Source organism: Homalodisca vitripennis, unplaced genomic scaffold, assembly GCF_021130785.1.
Source record: "Homalodisca vitripennis isolate AUS2020 unplaced genomic scaffold, UT_GWSS_2.1 ScUCBcl_12770;HRSCAF=22661, whole genome shotgun sequence".
NCBI classification, from domain to species: domain Eukaryota; kingdom Metazoa; phylum Arthropoda; class Insecta; order Hemiptera; family Cicadellidae; genus Homalodisca; species Homalodisca vitripennis.
Window position 1 is genome coordinate 1 of NW_025788892.1, and position 17,643 is coordinate 17,643.

A 17,643-nucleotide genomic window follows, 5' to 3' on the forward strand; every position below is an offset into this window, starting at 1 on the left:
GAAAGAATTCTTTAGGTTGATTTTATAACAACCCATTCAAAGTGAAAACAAAACATATAAGTAAGATTTCTCTGTGCTATTAAATGTATAGTGGATTAGTGATCTATTAACTATAGAAAAATTCAATTAAGGAATGTTTTGTCCTATCCAAGGTATGAAATACAGCACACTTAGAATCAATTGGATTCAGAGTTCGGAAATTTTGCCACTTGTATATAATGAATACAATAAATTAAAATACTATGTAATATTATTTTTATTCGACATTATTAACGGGAGGCAAATGTCTGAAAACCTGTGTTATCCTTTAAATCAACACATTGTGAGTCAGTAATGAACTTTACATGTTGCATAGATTGGATCGGTCGACAAATGCAAAAAACTATCCAGATTTTACTCATGAATATTCGTGTTCAAGATTTAATTCCGGCCACTGCAAAACAACGCTGACCTATTTACTTCAATCTCCACTATAATACCAGAAATGATTTTTTACGAGCTAAAACTGTTTGTTTTTATTTTATTGTGATCACATGTTTCTAAACAGACAGTACAAATACACTCCAGAACAGATAAAAATCATTAAAAATACTTAATGAATTCTTTTGAAAATATAACACAAAGTTTATCCACCAACTCCCCCATGACATCAACACATTAGTAAACTACATGCGTGAAACGGTTATACTTTGGTCATTTAAATCCGGGTTGCTACTATATTTTTTTTTTAAAAGTTTTCTTATTAATCGGGGGGACCTAAAAAAACGTACATTATTTAGACATATACTAGATTTTACCTTGGTTGCTCTACTATGGAAATTTACATGTCATTTATGAACAACTCAGGTTCTTGTTCTTTCAGCATAATGTTTAAATTCTATTATATATATATATATATATATGATATATATATATGATATAGTTTTTGGAAAACCGTACACAAACTGTTTTAAAAGAAACTTGAAAAATGTCAAGTTTTTTTTCATCATCTAGGTGTTTATAAAGATTACTAAATTTTTTTTTCATAATGATTGGTGACCTTACATGAAAAAACCCCCTGTGACCTTGCTCACACCTTAGGACCGAGTTTATGCACAATCCTATACAGCTATGTAAGATAAGTTGATTCAGGTCATTAAAGTTATGTTGGTCAGAGAAATGAAAAACAGTTCAAAATAGTTAAAGAGACTGACTGAACCACGCTTAAACTAAAATCTGTTTTTAAAAGACTAATCATAGCTAGTTTGGTTATAAGCGTCATCACCAAAGTGGATTGCACCAATTAATATGTGTTGCATAAACACCAGCTCGTGTGGAATCTGGAACTATCTGGTCATCTTATAAAAACCCAAAATTCTTGTTGCCTCACAGTTTTTGGTTTCATTTAGAGGAATCCAGATTGTAGGCCATGAAGACTGTAAATAGTGAAACAAAATAAATTCCATGTGCACTTCCCTTACATGATTACACCATATGCAGTTATATTGGTCTAATTTATTCCATGACCAATGGTGTGATGGACTGAATCCTGACCTTTCTGAATGTTCTTGTTTTTTACTTGTTCTTGTCTTGATATTTCTGCATGCATTCCTTTTTTCGCTCTACCTTTTAAATGAAGTGATCCGTGTTTCCTTTTTCAATCCTTTTGGAAAATAGGTTAGTCTAGTACACAAAACAGCCACAGACCAAAACTAAAGGAGGCTGTTTGAATGTGAAACAAGTAACACAGAAAATGTTCATATATTATGAATCATAGGCATCTTTAATAAATAAAAAACCAATTAATAGAACTCATAAAACTTACAAACCCTTACTGCTAGCAGATTAAAATGTGATAATAAAATAGCATTTTTAAATCAAACTGTCTTTCTAATATTGGTAAATTTTAACAATTTACAGCAATAACTTTAATAAATAATAATACATCAAATAAATTAAAAGTAATTGTATATTATTTAAAATTATACCAAAGCATTACAATAAAATCAAGAAGAGTACATATGACTTATGACTTTTTAATAAAATATGACAGTGCCACTTGGAAAGAATACATCACTCACTACCCCAGGTAGATAATCTATATCCACTGTAGTTTCACATTATTTATTTGTAAAATTATGTTACTATTAATATAAAGACTGTATGAATAAATTTCATACGGTCCCATTTAGAAATGATATAGTTGATATTAGGCTAACAGAACAGAAGTTAAACAGGCTTAAAGATTGCAATTTAATCACTATGAACTAAAACTTACAGATAGAAAATACACAGGCTTATACTTTAACACTCTGGTTACATTCCTATATGAAATTTGATTAATCCTGATTTATTTTTGAAACTATCTTTTTGCGGAGGGGAAATAGTCCTTATTTGGATTCTAAATGTTTGAAATGGAAAATTTAGTAAAGTAAGATTCTTTTTTCAACAGCCTTCCTACAAATGGGACATTCAGACATGCGGGTCTCCCACACATCTGACATGTGCCATGGCCACATAGGAAGATCATATTCTTCAGCCTGTCTAAACACACTGGGCACATAGTTTGTTCTTTGATGTCCTGCAGCTGCTGTTGCAACTTCTGAATGTCCGAGTTGGAGGTGTCTCTACTGCCATTATTCATTAATGCACCAGTCAGAGTGATGGGTTCCACAGGTGAAACACTTGAAGCAGAGGACTCCTTCCACAGTTTCAGTTGGCATTTCTGTAGTTTCACCTGGGCCACCACAACAGACAGAGAACGGGACCATGGAGTCGATGTGTGCACGACAGTTGAACACACTTCTTGATTAAAGGTGCACAACATTCACAGACAACCATGTGAACCACAAGGTTTGACGAGTACACTTGCACGTTTGTATGCACAGAGAAGGCATTCTTCAATCTTTGCACGAGTTGCAACATGCTCTCGACAAATCAAGCATTTCTTTCACTCTTGGTGCACAAACTGAACAACAGGCCACGTGTCCACAAGGCCTTTAAACAAAGTGTCTCTTTTCAAATCAGAGCAGACCAGACATTCATCTGTTATATCCTCATTTCCTTCGGCATCTGTAGCTCTCGGCTCAATCTGATCTGTATTTTTGTCCTTTGTGGCATTTAGCAAGGGCTTTGCACAAATTGGGGTCAGGACTATAAAATCTAAAGGTGTTTTGCCCTTTTTTATTCTTAATACCTAAATCAGCTCCATTTTCCAGCCAAAAAACAGGCTATAGATGCTGATGATTTCTTATCAGGCCCCTTGACTTCCAAGGCCAACTAATAATTTCCCTACATCTTGAACATCCTGCAACTGACGCAATTGAAACAATGTATGGTGTCTTAGTGCTTCATGCAAGGGAGTGTCTCCATCTTTATCTGGTATATTGAGATTTGCCCCTTCTCGCACCAATAATCTGACTATTTGTGTGTGTTGCCTTTCCACTGCAAGATGTAAGGCTGTCTGTAAATTTTACATTTTGCAAATCCATATTTTTGCTTTCCCGTGATGTACCAGTAGCTCTGCCACCTCCACATGATTATTTAAGGCTGCCAGGTGTAATGCTGTATAACCGTCATCTTTCTTTTCATCTACGATCCATTGTTCTCGGAAGCTTCAACAACAGAATCCACATTGCACTTGGATTTCCTCTTAATGCTGCATGGTGAAGAGTCATTGAAACCGTTGTTATTGGTTAACATAATATCTGCATTATGATCCAAAAGCAAAGTCAACATATCATCTCGTTTTTTTAGAAATTGCATCATGTAGTGGTGTATCCCCTTCTGAGTCCTGTAAACTCGGATGAACATCCCAATTCTAAAAGTGTTTTCACGACACCAACATGCCCTTTGTTCATCACAGCTATATGCAATGCTGTTTGACGCCTTTTATTTCTGGCATTCAAATCTGCACCGGCATGAGCTAATAATTCCCATCACACCAGGTTCAATCTCCAAAAGCTGCGTGTATGAACAGCTCTATCTCCATCCTTGTCTTCAACCTCTAACATCAGCTTGATGTCTCAGTAATATTTTGATCACTTCCAAATGTCCGTTTTGACTTGCAGCTTGTAAGGCAGTATGAACCGCCAAAAACTCCATTCACATCAGCATCCATCCTTTTTAGCGATTCTTCACACTTCTGAGCATCTCCGTTGGCAGCCGATTTGACCAATTCTTCATTAACATCTCCTGATACATGAGTTTCAAACAACTTTTTCAGAAGAGCGCTTTAAACGTTCCCCACTGGAGTTGCCAGGCATGGTTCCATCTGATTGAAGCCACTTTTGTCACTGCTATTGGATTGTAAGTCCATGATGTATACCACAGACTTCCACCTGCAATAATATTTCAATTAATTGAGAAGAATATCACAATTGGGTACAGTTTCATCTGACGTAGCCACTTTTGTCACTGTTTATCAAATTGTACGTTTACGATGTACTATAGATTTCCACCCACAATATTACTTCAATTATCAAGAAACATAGGTATGGATCATGCATTCAGTTATTGAAATCTAGATAGGTGTATTATAAGTACATGACATACTTCATACTTCCATCTGCAATCAATCAATAAATATACATGTATTTCCACACAATGTGTCATAACATTGACACATCAAAAGAAACTATGCATAATCATATAAAAGACATTCATATCTTTGATTAGTTTCATTATTATTGTTAAAGAACCAATTTTAACTGTTACCATGTATTTCATACCATTGAAATGAAAATATATAACCATTATTGGGAGAGTGGCCACTCAAAACTTATTTTCAAATTCCTGTTTTTATCTCTGGTTTTTACTGGTCTACAATTTTATGATTCCTACTGTCTATTTTAAAACCAAATATAATCTACGTATCAAACCCTCTTGAGTGCCACAGCAATGAAATTTTGTTATAACTATGTAATGATTCACTGCTCACACACTCGCGTTTAGTTGAATAAAATGCACAGAATCTCTCTAACTATTAATGGACTCTCATGTTGTGAGTTTCGTAATTATTTGCAAATGCCTACTCCAGTTTCTAGTTGAATAAAGTTGAGAGCCTACTCATACAATAGAGAGCACACTCACAGATTATCAAGTGTGTGCTCTCTTTTTGTAGTTGTGATAGCTGCATTTCTATTAGTGTGTAGGAACAAACTGTATAAAGAAAGCAAAAATACAAAAGGAGGTTACAGAGATTACCCCCTATTTGACAATCTTTAGGAATTTGCAGGTCTTTAGGAAATCAATCTAAAATGGAGTAGTAAACTCTTTCAAACCCTTTATTTGTTCATATAAATATGTTTGCAAAAGATGTTATTATATCATATTTCCTGAAAACACTAATAATTACATAACAGTTCTGGCATAAAACATGTAGGTTTTTTGTTATTTTTACATAAGGTTGGTTACTTACGGGCCTAGATAATAAAGAAATGTTTTAACCCATTGGGGAATTTGCTCCAGCGTCAGTCCGGCAGAGTGGGACTTAATAATCTTGGCCAGGAGTGGCACTTTGTATGTGCTCTTTTTAGATGCTAACGATCACGTATTTGTTTTTTTTTTTCCACTAGATCGCAGTCTTGTGCCCCCTGCATCGTAATAATCATTTCATTTCGATTTGTTACGTTTGCAAACTCGAACCACAACTAATAGCTAATTTTGTTACATTCTGCCTTACACTCAATTTTCGTCACTTTAATGTTCTGCTTACATTCTATGTATCGTGTTCTCAATGTTCAATGTTTAACTAGTTTATAGTTGTTGAATGAATAGTTTTTAGTTCTTCTGCTACCTCATGGAACAAGAGAATTTGCTAACTTCAGAAATAGACATATACCTTGGACAGTGATATTGAGATATCTAAGATACTCAAAGACTGACACAAAAGTGAATTTATAAAAAGTAAAATGAATGATCATTGTATGTAGTGTAAATAGTTTATTTTAGTTATAATTTTAATGATTACAATATTGAATGTAACAAACAGTTTTATCTCATCTTCCAGACAACTAATTCATTTAATTCCATAAAAAAATAAAAAAATGTAAATGAATTTTTACAGTATTTGTTATTATGCTTTATAATTAATTAGTAATCTAATAAAAACTGGGTTTCTATGTAAAAACATTGCACTGTTTTGAATAAAAAATTATTAAAACAAATAAGCAAAAAAAGTAAATAGAATATTAACAGTTACTTTTAATTTTTTGCTTTTTCTTACTAAAAAAATTTGTAAATGTTAACTAAACAACTTATTTGGAGAAAGCAACAAACACTATTGTAGAGCAACCAAATAGACTAAACTGTCCTGAAAAATTTACTAATTTATCTGTATCCAAACTCATTCTATTAATATTTTAGTACGCATGCATTTTGGCAAAAATTAATTCCAACATTTAGTCCTAGAGAGGCCAGGTTAATTGCTTCCCTCAATGGGGTTAAGACAAAATTTATATGATGTCATCTTGTAAATAAAAATTAGTTTGATAAATGTGTTGCTATGCGCTTTATCCTTGTGAATCACCAGACCAATTCAACCAATTTCTTTTTTTTCAAATATTCATTACAGTAGGAAAGGTTTTTATGAAGAGATAAATTGGATAAGTTTTCTGGAATATATTTTAGAATTAGGAAAAATAGTGATAATTACTAAAAAACACAATCCTGGAGAACTTAAATAACTGTATAACAACTGTCTAAAATTCCTCTCTCTGTCCTTCAAATTTAAAGCTGAAGTTCCTTAAAACACGAAAAAATGTTTGTTTATATTTCAATTTAAATTAAGTATTAAACATACAGTACTTGATCAGTATGTGTAATACAGATTGCAAAGATAAAATTACTATCTAATTTTTACCACAGATTGCACCAGTGACAAATTTAAACCTTCTCATGCATTAGAAACACTATTTTAAATGCTGTTACACAAAGCTGTGAATATTTGCTTACAAGGTACAAGGTCCCTTACTTAATAGTAGTATAAGACATTTTTACTGTGGCTTACAAAAAAATGGGGATGGACAGATACATGCCTGAACTCTAAAAATAACAAAGACTTCTATAAACGCAAAACTTATAATTTATTATTTTGAAATATTGAATGAACTTAGTTTCCAGGATTTTCCATTTATTTCCCTTATACCAGAAGCAGAATACAAGCAACAGAAGCTTTATGACTGAAAGTAGTCATACTAAGATAAGGTTACTTAGGCATATATTTCCTCGAAAGGGATAAAAATACAAATCTATTTATAAGCACCCAAAAATATTGGTAGATCGGGAATATAACCCTCTTTAATACAGTTGGTTTCAATTGTAGTATAAGACCTGTAATGTTTTCTTGGTCAGGGCAACAACGTAAACTCTATAGTGGAATCGTACGAGGGGTATCCAAAAAGTAAGTTTCCCTGTTTTTGTAAAAAGGACGCGTACGTAACCACAGCGTGCAGCTGTGGGCGGGGATATGTAGCGCGGTTCGTGTTGGCAACAGGTGCGCCGGTCCACTGGCCCATTGTCCACGCTTCTCGGTCAGTTGCTGCCCATAACCAACATCATGGAGACTCCACTGCGTTCTGCCGCCAGTTGCGAAGTCCGTAGTGTTATTCGTTTCTTGACCACCCAAAAACGAAACTGCCGTTGAAATTCATCGTCAGTTGTGTCAAGTGTATGGTGAACATGTTATGTCCGTTCAGATGGTCCGTCGTTGGTGTGCAATGTTTTTGGAAGGAAGAGAAAATGTTCATGACGATGAGCGTAGTGGCCGAACCGGCCAATTCTCGGCAACCTGACGTCATTAATGCTGTACGAGCAGTTATTGACAATGATAAGCGAGTGACTCTCGATGAAATTATGAATAACCTGCCATCAAGTGTTGAAGTTAGCCGGTCAACTGTGCACAATATCATGACAGAAGATCTTCAGCTTGCAAAAGTGTGTGCAAGATGGGTGCCTCGCTTATTGAGCAATGCCCATAAACAACAACGAATGGCTGCTGGCCAGTCTTTCTTGCGATTGTTTGACGATGAAAGATGAAAACCTTTTCAGTAGAATAGTCACTGGTGATGAAACATGGATTCACCACTCAACTCCAGAGACCAAAACGCCAGAGTATGGTGTGGTGTGGCAAAAAAAAAAGGAGAGGCAGCTCCTCAAAAAGCCAAAGTTTTTGAGTCGACAGGAAAGGTAATGGCTACAGTTTTTTTGGGACTGCCGTGGAGTGTTATTGATTGACTATCTTTCCTCGTGGCGAAACCATAAATGCAGAAAGGTATTGTGAAGGTCTCACCAGACTTCGGCGGGCAATACAGAATAAACGGCACGGACTTTTGTCGCGCACGGTGTTGCTTATTCAAGATAACGCCCGACCACACGCTGCTCGTGCAACAATGGAACTTTTGAGGAAATTTAAGTGGGATGTTTTTGGTCATCCTCCATACTCACCAGATCTTGCGCCTAGCGATTTTCATCTGTTTCCGGAGCTGAAAAGACACCTTGGCGGTCGGCGATTTGACAACAGCGATGACCTTCAAAATGAGGTGGATACTTGGCTTAAAAATTTGGCAAGTGAATTTTGTGATGCTGGAATAAAAAAACTACTTCCTAGATACCAGGAGTGCTTAGAAAGGGATGGTAACTATGTAGAAAAATAAGGTATGCTGTAAAAAGTTGAATAAATGTGTTTCAGTTATTTTTTGAGTCTTTTTAACTTTTTCATAATTAATGGAAACTTACTTTTTGGATACCTCTCGTACATAAATTAGACATGAAGTGAATTTACTGTGGCCAGAATAGATATTACTTTTGAGCTCAGTACATTTTTAGTCATGCATAAGTATACATATATTTTCTTCATCATTTTAGAAAGGTAAACTCAACTATGGTACTTAAAATATCTTAGATTTGTATGTAATAATTTTAAGGGTTGGTAGTAGACGCTTTTTGAGTCTACCTGAGAACTAACATATGAATATATTTTCTTAACCAAGGCCAACATGATATACTCATCTATGGACCCATAAATAGATTTGACTGGAAGTAAATTTTAAACAATGGGAATAGAATCTTTTTAACTGTTTTGATTACAAAAAAAAGATCGTAAACATAGATTATCTCAGTCTTATGTATGTACAGGTACTTACTTCATCTGGACAAGACAAACTCCAGAAAATACCTTAGACCAGGAATAAATTATGAAGTGCAGATGCTTTTTGACCGAAGTAGGTTTCCAAAACCTCTATATGTAAATACATTTTTAATCGGGGGCATTTGGAACAGACAAAATTAACTGTGGCAAATGAAATAATACGCACCAGATACATACATGTATACTTATGTTTGAATACTATCATAGGGTTCCATTATATTACATAATAAATGCTTTCATTAAGAAATATAAATTCTTTGATTTTGAAAATAGTAGTGTGTGAAGCTGCAAGTAACTGTTTGTTTGGCATTTAAATAGATGTGTTTAATAGAAACATCAACATATTTGTATGACATCTATCTTTGAGATGGTACAATCGGTTTAAGGTGGATTTTTAAAAAATTCTAAATTAAATTCTGGTCACAGCCCTTTTCAAACATCTTTTTTGAAAACAGGATGGATAAAAATACATTTTTTTAATTATCCCATGAGAAGTGAAAGGCATCTGACACATAATTAATTAGGCTTATCTTACAAAGGTTCAAAGAAAAACTATTGAAGATAAGGGTATGAACATTTAAAATGATGTATATAAAAGATGACTAGAGGAAATGAAATGTATTTAAATTTTTTTATTAATTTATATTTGTAAAAGATTTAATTTACGTACAAAATGTCTGATTAAAACACAAGTAATTTTCTAAATTTTATTTTTTCACAAAGATTCTAAGAGCCATCTCATGAGTGCCTACGAGGCTTTATTCAACTCAACCACAATCTGGTAACATAGATTTCACCAACATGATGGCCAAGTCTTTTATTACATTATTTTAGTAATACATCAACAAGCGAGAGCTCGCACCTGCGGCAGTTTGCCACGGATTTGGAAATTTCATTATTTTTTGGTTGTTAACAGTAATAGATGGATGGTGCGTTTTTTTTATCCCTATCATTATGTTCCTGCACGTGACCTTGACGATGTTTTAGTTTCCCACCCACTTTGCTTGTGCGTGGTAGATGTTGTATGACAGCGCTGCATCCGCTACGGCAATATGCCTTTGCACAATCTCTCCCGTAGTGCTTATTTTTAAAATCTGTAAAATCAGTGTACAAATATTCAGTTTTCAACATTTTTGTGACATTGTGTTTTTGTTCTTTGGGTTAATATGAATTATGAGGATGAACAGAGAAGAATTACGGGATTTATTGGAATCGGTTCTGGTGCCGAATTTAAGCGAATGAATTTTGAGTGTGACAGTAATTTGGAGTAAAGTGTAAATGAAGACACCTGGTCATCTGAAGACAATGAGGTTGAAAGTGAGGTCGAGATTGAAGACAATAAACAGAACATCCTGATACCTGGTCGGATTCTTACTAATCTATCTATAGGGGAACGGATATTCCAAACCTTAATATTTGGTCTGAGAGGCCACAAAATAGAACCTACTCGCACTAGAAGATGTACTATTGTACACATAAAAAAAGCTAAGTTTGGACTACTTTACTTAGCAGGTGTACTTCACTTTGGTCATAAAAATGTCTTTGATTTGTGGAGAACCACGATGGTCTTGGAGTAGAAATCAGGCTATTCATGAGCCTCACTAGGTTCAAATTTTTGTTGAGATACATCGGCTTTGATGACAGAGATAGAAGGTCGCCGACTAAGAAAATCGGTAGATAAATTTTATTGCATGAGAGGGACATTTTATGAGTTTCTACGCATCTGCAAGAACTACAGTCACAGTGAATATGTGACTATTGAAGAAATGATACCTACCTTCCGAGGCCAGTCTAGTTTTAGAATGTACATACACAAAAAATAACCTGGTAAATTTGGCATAAAAGTATGGTCAATGAGTGATTTTGAAGACTTTCTACATGTCTAACATGGAGGTATATATTTCTAAACAGAGAAGAGGACCTTATAAACTGGACAAATCTGCTAGAGCCATTGTAAATAGGCTGACATCACCCATTGCAAATACAGGATGGAATGTAACATGTGACAATTTTTTTACCTCTCTGCTCAAGATCTATTTGAAAAAAAAAAAAACCTCACGATTGTCCAGAATCATTAGAAAAAACAAAAGAGAGATTCCTACAGAGCTGACAACAGACTCAAAAGGAAACAAACGTCCAATCAACAGCTAGATATTTGCATTTACAAACAATGCAGCATTGATTTTCTACAAAACTAAGAAAAACAAATTTGTTCTTCTTCTATGAACTCGGCATGAGATGGATGAGATCAACGAGAATAGTGGAGAAAAACAAAAGCCTTCCATGATTACTTTCCACAATAAACACAAATGTGGGGGTCAATGTCTATGACGCTATGAAAAAACAGTAGGCCTATAGCAGGCAAGAATATCAAATTGTTGACCATTGACAATGTTTTTATTTCATGCTCAATGGTGGAAGAATAAATGCCTTTTATCACCCATAAAGAGAACAATGTGACACTTGGAAAAAGATAACCTTCTCCCTCGCCGATCCTTTCTGATGAATTTAGGGTGAAAAACTCATTCTGGACCTGGAAGTTAACATATCCAGCAAGTGCAGAGTATAGCATTGGGATGAGCAATGAAACACAGGATACATGATGTGTTCAATCTAGGCCCGGAACAGGAGCAAGAAAAAGAACCAGTTGCTCAAGGAAAGTACACATACTACAGACAACTGTAATCTCCAGCTCCTGCCAAATCTCGATCTGCAAGGAACATACGGAAGCAACCTGTGCCTGATGTGCTGATGAAAATGAGACTATTGACACTAACTGACTAAATGGATTTTTTATATTTAAAAAGTATTTATCACTCTTTCATATGTGTTTTCATGTACAATTTTTAATATTATATCTTATAAATAAATCTGTTCTTTGATTTGTGATCCAATGTTTCATTGAAATGCCAACTTTTATAAACGCGGCAAATTGCTCATGTGCGGACTTGTCTATAAAAAAATTATCAATTTATAACAAAATATGCAGAATGGACACTAAACATACTGCAAACTAATTAAAATACCTTATTACTGTTCACAGAAAAGCAATAAGACAGGAGACAGTTTTTTTTAGCAAGCGTTTTTCAAAAAAAATTTGAACTAGAATCAATTAATGTTAAGTGTGAGCAATTTGCCATCACGCGACCTCTCGTGTTCAGATTATGGGTGCGAGTTCTGGTGTGTTAAATAATCAATGATTGGCTGTTGAAATATTTTATAACTGTCTTCAGATGATATAGTTCACTATGATAGAATAATGACATAAACACATCTTCCAACTGTAAGTTCAACTACAAACATTATAAACATATGAAAGGAATCACCAATAGAAGGTTGTGGTTGAAGTGAAAACTTGTTCATGAGACAGTATTCAGACCCTCTGAGATGTTACAAAGCTACATTACTTAATATGTTGGTATTAAGTTATTTCCACTATGGATACTACAGTAGAGTGTCGGTTATCTGACCTTCCAAGTAATTCCATCTTCCGGGGCAATATGTCACTGAGGCAACTCCTTTTGTTACACCTGACTGTATGCATTATATTTCTGTGCCAGACAACAGGTTGGTAACATCACTTTCTCTTTGTTTTGGCATGCTGCAGTCCTTAGTGTATACTTAGCTCTTTTGCTGAAAAGTCGTCTTGTGCAATCATTTCCTTGTTTCATTTCTGCCTTTTTTTAGATTGTTAGTTGTGTTTTGATTTTTTCATGTCTAAAAGTTGTGGTGATGGCTGTTTTAATACACGAAAAATTGAAAGCCTTAAAGAGATTAGACAATGGTGAAACTTTATTAAAGATGGTCCAAGATTATAACATGGAAAAAACAAGAGTAGGAGATTTGAAGAGGAATCATCGCAATGACATTGAAAAATGGTGTTCTCAGCGAGTCAACTACTTTTGAAAAATCGGATGACTGAAAAATAGTGAGTACAAAAAAGTAAGCGAAGTTTTGTACCTGCGGTTTACTCAACATAGAGATAAAGGTATACCGATATCAGGACTAATCAATAAAAGGCTTAAGTTACTAAATGAACTTAACGAATGTGAACCCGATTTCAGATAGATGGATGAAAAGGAATTCGGCAGCTTAATATAGCACCTAAGGCAATTTGTGCTTAATAAGGCATCTTTACTTTACTTTTTAATATTTGTGGCAAGCAGCTTTCAGCAAACTGTGAAGCTGTTCAATCATTTAGGGCAAACTTCATACGGCAGGACAAGGAAAGCCTAATAGGTGATCAATAACGCAACTGTGATAAGACTGGTCTCAATTACAAATTGTTTATCGGCAAAAATACAAGTGTCAAAGGTCAAAGCGGCAGCGCCAGATTACAAACGTAGCAAAGAAAGGGTGTCCAATTCTTGCATGCAGTACTACCATGGCAAATATGAAAATGAAACTGATTTATGATAGGCAGGTCAAAAAATACAAGAGTGTTTAATAAAGTTTCCAAAAATGCTTTACCAGTGAAATATTACAATACAAAAATGCTTTGGATGAGCTCAGAAATTTTTAAAGAATGGTTTTTTGAAAAACTTTGTACCACAAACTGAATAGTTTTTTTAAATCCAAAAATTTGACATGGAAAGCAATATTGCTGCTTGACAATGCTACATGACATCCTGATGAGGATAATTTAAAGATAGGAAATAAAGGCCATGATTTTGCCTCCAATTTTTGACTTCCTTATGTCAACCTACGGATAAGGGAAACTTTAGAGGCAATAAAGAGGAATTATTGAAGAAGCTTGCTTTCTTCCTTTAATTGAATGCTATGGATCAGAGACAAGACATGGTGAAACAAATTGCATCATCTTAATTTGAAAGACATGGCTTACTACGTGGTCCCAATCATGGGAAAGTGTTGAAACAAATACCATTGTAGTAGATCTTGGAAAAGTTTTATTACTTCAAGAAAATGAAGATTCCATGTAGTGAAAAATGCACAGAAGGAGACTGAACCGGACATCACTAGCCTACTTCCATTGTTTACAAGTGCTGGGTTGTACAAACGCAACAGAAGAGGACATGAATGAGTGGATTGCACAAGACGAACAATATGAAAGTGACAGATGAAGAAATAGTAAACAAGGGAATTGGAAAGGAGAAAAAGAAGATGAAGAGGACATGGTATGTATAGGGTGAAAGTGCACAGAAAAGTTTCACACCGCGAAGGACACAAGGCTTTCAGATGGCGGTTAAAGTATGCAGAGCAGCTGGAGGAAAATATCGTTCTACCAAGGTTTTACTTCTGAGAAAACTGCTCTAGCGCTATTTTGGACATGCCCAGCGGCTAAGAGCTTGCGGTGCCCGACTGAGCAACCCATACCAGTAACTCTGGGGTTATGTGAAAACGACCTGCCCAATATGCTTGGCGCTAAAAGGGTTCAAACACAAAGAATGTTATTTTTCAAAACTTGATTTTCACCAAAATGGTTTGTAATTAATTTTGCTTTCATTTTAGACAAAAAAATATTATATGAGGAATTCTCTTGAGGATAAACCTTTGTAGGTTATTTTTTTAATATTTTTGCATAATTACCATAGCATTTTAAAACATATGATTTTTACTAATACAAGTATATTTTGTATTTTTGGAAAGCATTAATATTATCAATTCTATATTTGTTTTTTAACACCTTATTCAATAAGATGTTTACTACTAAATTTAATATGACAATTGTCAGCGATGAAAGATTTATTATTATTACTGAGGATTACACTGTTGAAGATAAAACTCCCCATGGGTGTGGCTTACATCTTTAACCGACTGGGTAACAAGCACAGGTGTCCATTACTTGATTGTTGGAAAAATGCATATCCAACAACAATATATTTGAGATCCTCGACATCGCATGAGAGTCCAGATATTAAACCAGTCCCTAAGTATCAGCTCTCAGGGCTAGTTTGATTTATAGGACTGCCCACTGCAGAAGCCAAAGAACGGTGTTTCATCCTTCAATGATGAAATGTTCTGACAGAACTTCTTGCAAGCCCCTTTTCAAAGAATTGCAAATTATGACTCTGCCAAGTATGTATATATATATTCATGTTTATTAAAATGTAAAGAAAATTTAGAAACATATCAGCTCAGACAAAATATACATAGTTATAATACAAGGAACAAAGGCAAGCTAGATATGGTAAATTTTAGGCAGGAATAAAACTAAGAAAAGTCATTTATGCATGGAAATTAAACTTTTCAAACAACTTGCCTGATAACGCATGGAGAGTTAGTATTGTCAAGTTTAAAACTTCTATTAGTAGTTGGTTAAAGGACAAAGCCTTTTGATGAGCATTTGTTCTGTTTCAATTTTGACGCCACCGTTACAAATTTGTTAAGTTGTTATTTGTTTTATTCTCTGTTATTACTTTCTTATATATTCTATTTATTGTTGTTATGTTATGAACTTATTTATTGTAGTTGTACATTAGTTTTTAATTATTTATTTATTTTATTATAGGCTTATTGAACAATTTTGTATACAAGAAATTAAGGAATTTGGTATTGGCTAGTTATATGAATATTTCTTGACGATGTCAATTGTGCATTTATATATGTTTAAAGACAAATAAAGAATCTTGAATGTCCAGTATTGAAGCAAGAGCCAGATTTTAAAAAGGAATAACAATGATCTATTAACTGATGTTTGTGACATAGTTAGCATCTGCAGACTTTCCTCAAGAGAAACACACTTTTACACATGGAAGCCCTGTTATTCCATAGAAGTTCAATGATTGTTTATATGTTCATATATCATCATAATATTTCCATTGTTACATTACAAGTTATCAAGCTTTCATATTACAATACCATGTGAAAGGAGCAATGCCAGGAAGATTCAAACAATCCTCAAAAAGCAAACAAATCAAATAAATGTTATAATAAATATAAAAATATAATTTAAAAAATTGTAAGCGTTTTAATCCAAGTTTTTCTGACTACATAACTGTTGGACTAATAATGAAGAGTAATTAAAATCAAACAGCTAAAGCAAAAATCTTATCCATAAAAAAAAATACTTGGGATACCAGATATCTCATGAAAACATGGATATCTGGAAACATATCTAGAAAACAGTCCCTAAGAATAGCTCTCCGGGGCTATTAATGTTAAGGACCACTCATTGCATAGGAGAACTCAACCAAATTCCTCATTTTAGATTTGTTAAGGTTGTATCTATCTACAAATTGTTTATACAAACTTAAAGATAACATAACTTTTAACGAAAAATTAGTTTTTTCTAAACCTTATTAAGGTGTAATTTTAATTCTAAAATTTTCAAAAAAAAAATATGGCATTACATCTGTAACTGGAATTAGGAAAGGGAACCATTTTAACCACCTCTTATTCTAACTATTTTTCCAAGAAGTGGTGAAGTCGAGATTGAATTCAGAAACAGATATATCACTGGATTGAGTAGTACAATGATCATTTTGAATTGTTACACTACAATCTGTAATATTTTGTAAAATAAGGAAATAAAGAATGGCTCACTTTAAGATCATTGTCATGATATATCTGCTGTACCCGACCAATCTTGCCCAGAGTCGGTCGCCATCGCCTCTGCCCACTCTCGTGGCCTCTCTGAAGAATTTTTTATCCTTTCCAGGTCTCCACAAACTTGGACTAAGTCTCCAACGGCAAACTGAGTTTTGACTATCGGCTGTACTTGTGCTAGCTATGGCTACAGCAACCTGATAATATAAAAAATTAGAAATTAACACTGAATATCCTTCAAATTAAAATTACAATACCTTTTATCCATAAGTCTAAGTCTAATATACGTTGTAACATTAAACTCTAAAAAGAGTTCAAGTATAAAAAGTAATGTTAGAACAAATTACTACTTAATTGTTACTACTTGTGTTGTTGTTATTGTTGTGTTGTTGTTAATTGTTACTTATAATTACTACTTTTACATTGTTAAATTTAGTTTATTTTTCAAGGAGTTTGAATTTTAGTTTGTACACTGTTTCAATGTACCACAATTGGAAATAAATTATGATTCAAAATAATAATTAAAAAATTGTTACCATGTAAGTATTATAACATACAGGACTTACGTTTATCACGGATTTTTTAAGTTAATTAATACGACAGTAAACTTAAAAACATTGTGTACCTTTATTATCACCCTCATTGATTCTGTTAAAGTTTTGAATGGAACTGTAATGAAGAATGATTATGACTTATTCTTTTATTTTAATTGTTCCGAATGAAATAGTATAGCTATAATAAGTGGATGCTTAAGCTTGTCTACTAATGTCAATAGACAGTTTAGTTTTGAGTACATTTTGTTGTAGACTGTTAAAATGCTCCAATCAAAAAGTAGTGTATCTTTTGCGGATCAACACAACCACCTTGGCAAGGTTATTTCTTATACATGGTACCTTGCATACTTGCAATGTTGTTCCTGCCCTTCCTCATGGGATTTGACTAGTCAAATACTCAGTTTGCTGAGTCAAAACCGTCTTCAGTGTATTCTTACTTCAAGGGATAGAAATCTA

General features: G+C 34.0%; 1 pseudogene; it reads right to left on the reverse strand.

Moving 5' to 3' along the window:
• Nucleotides 1-2,169: 2,169 nt before the first annotated feature.
• Nucleotides 2,170-16,814, reverse strand: LOC124375044 (annotated as a pseudogene).
• Between the last annotated feature and the right edge of the window lie 829 nt (nucleotides 16,815-17,643).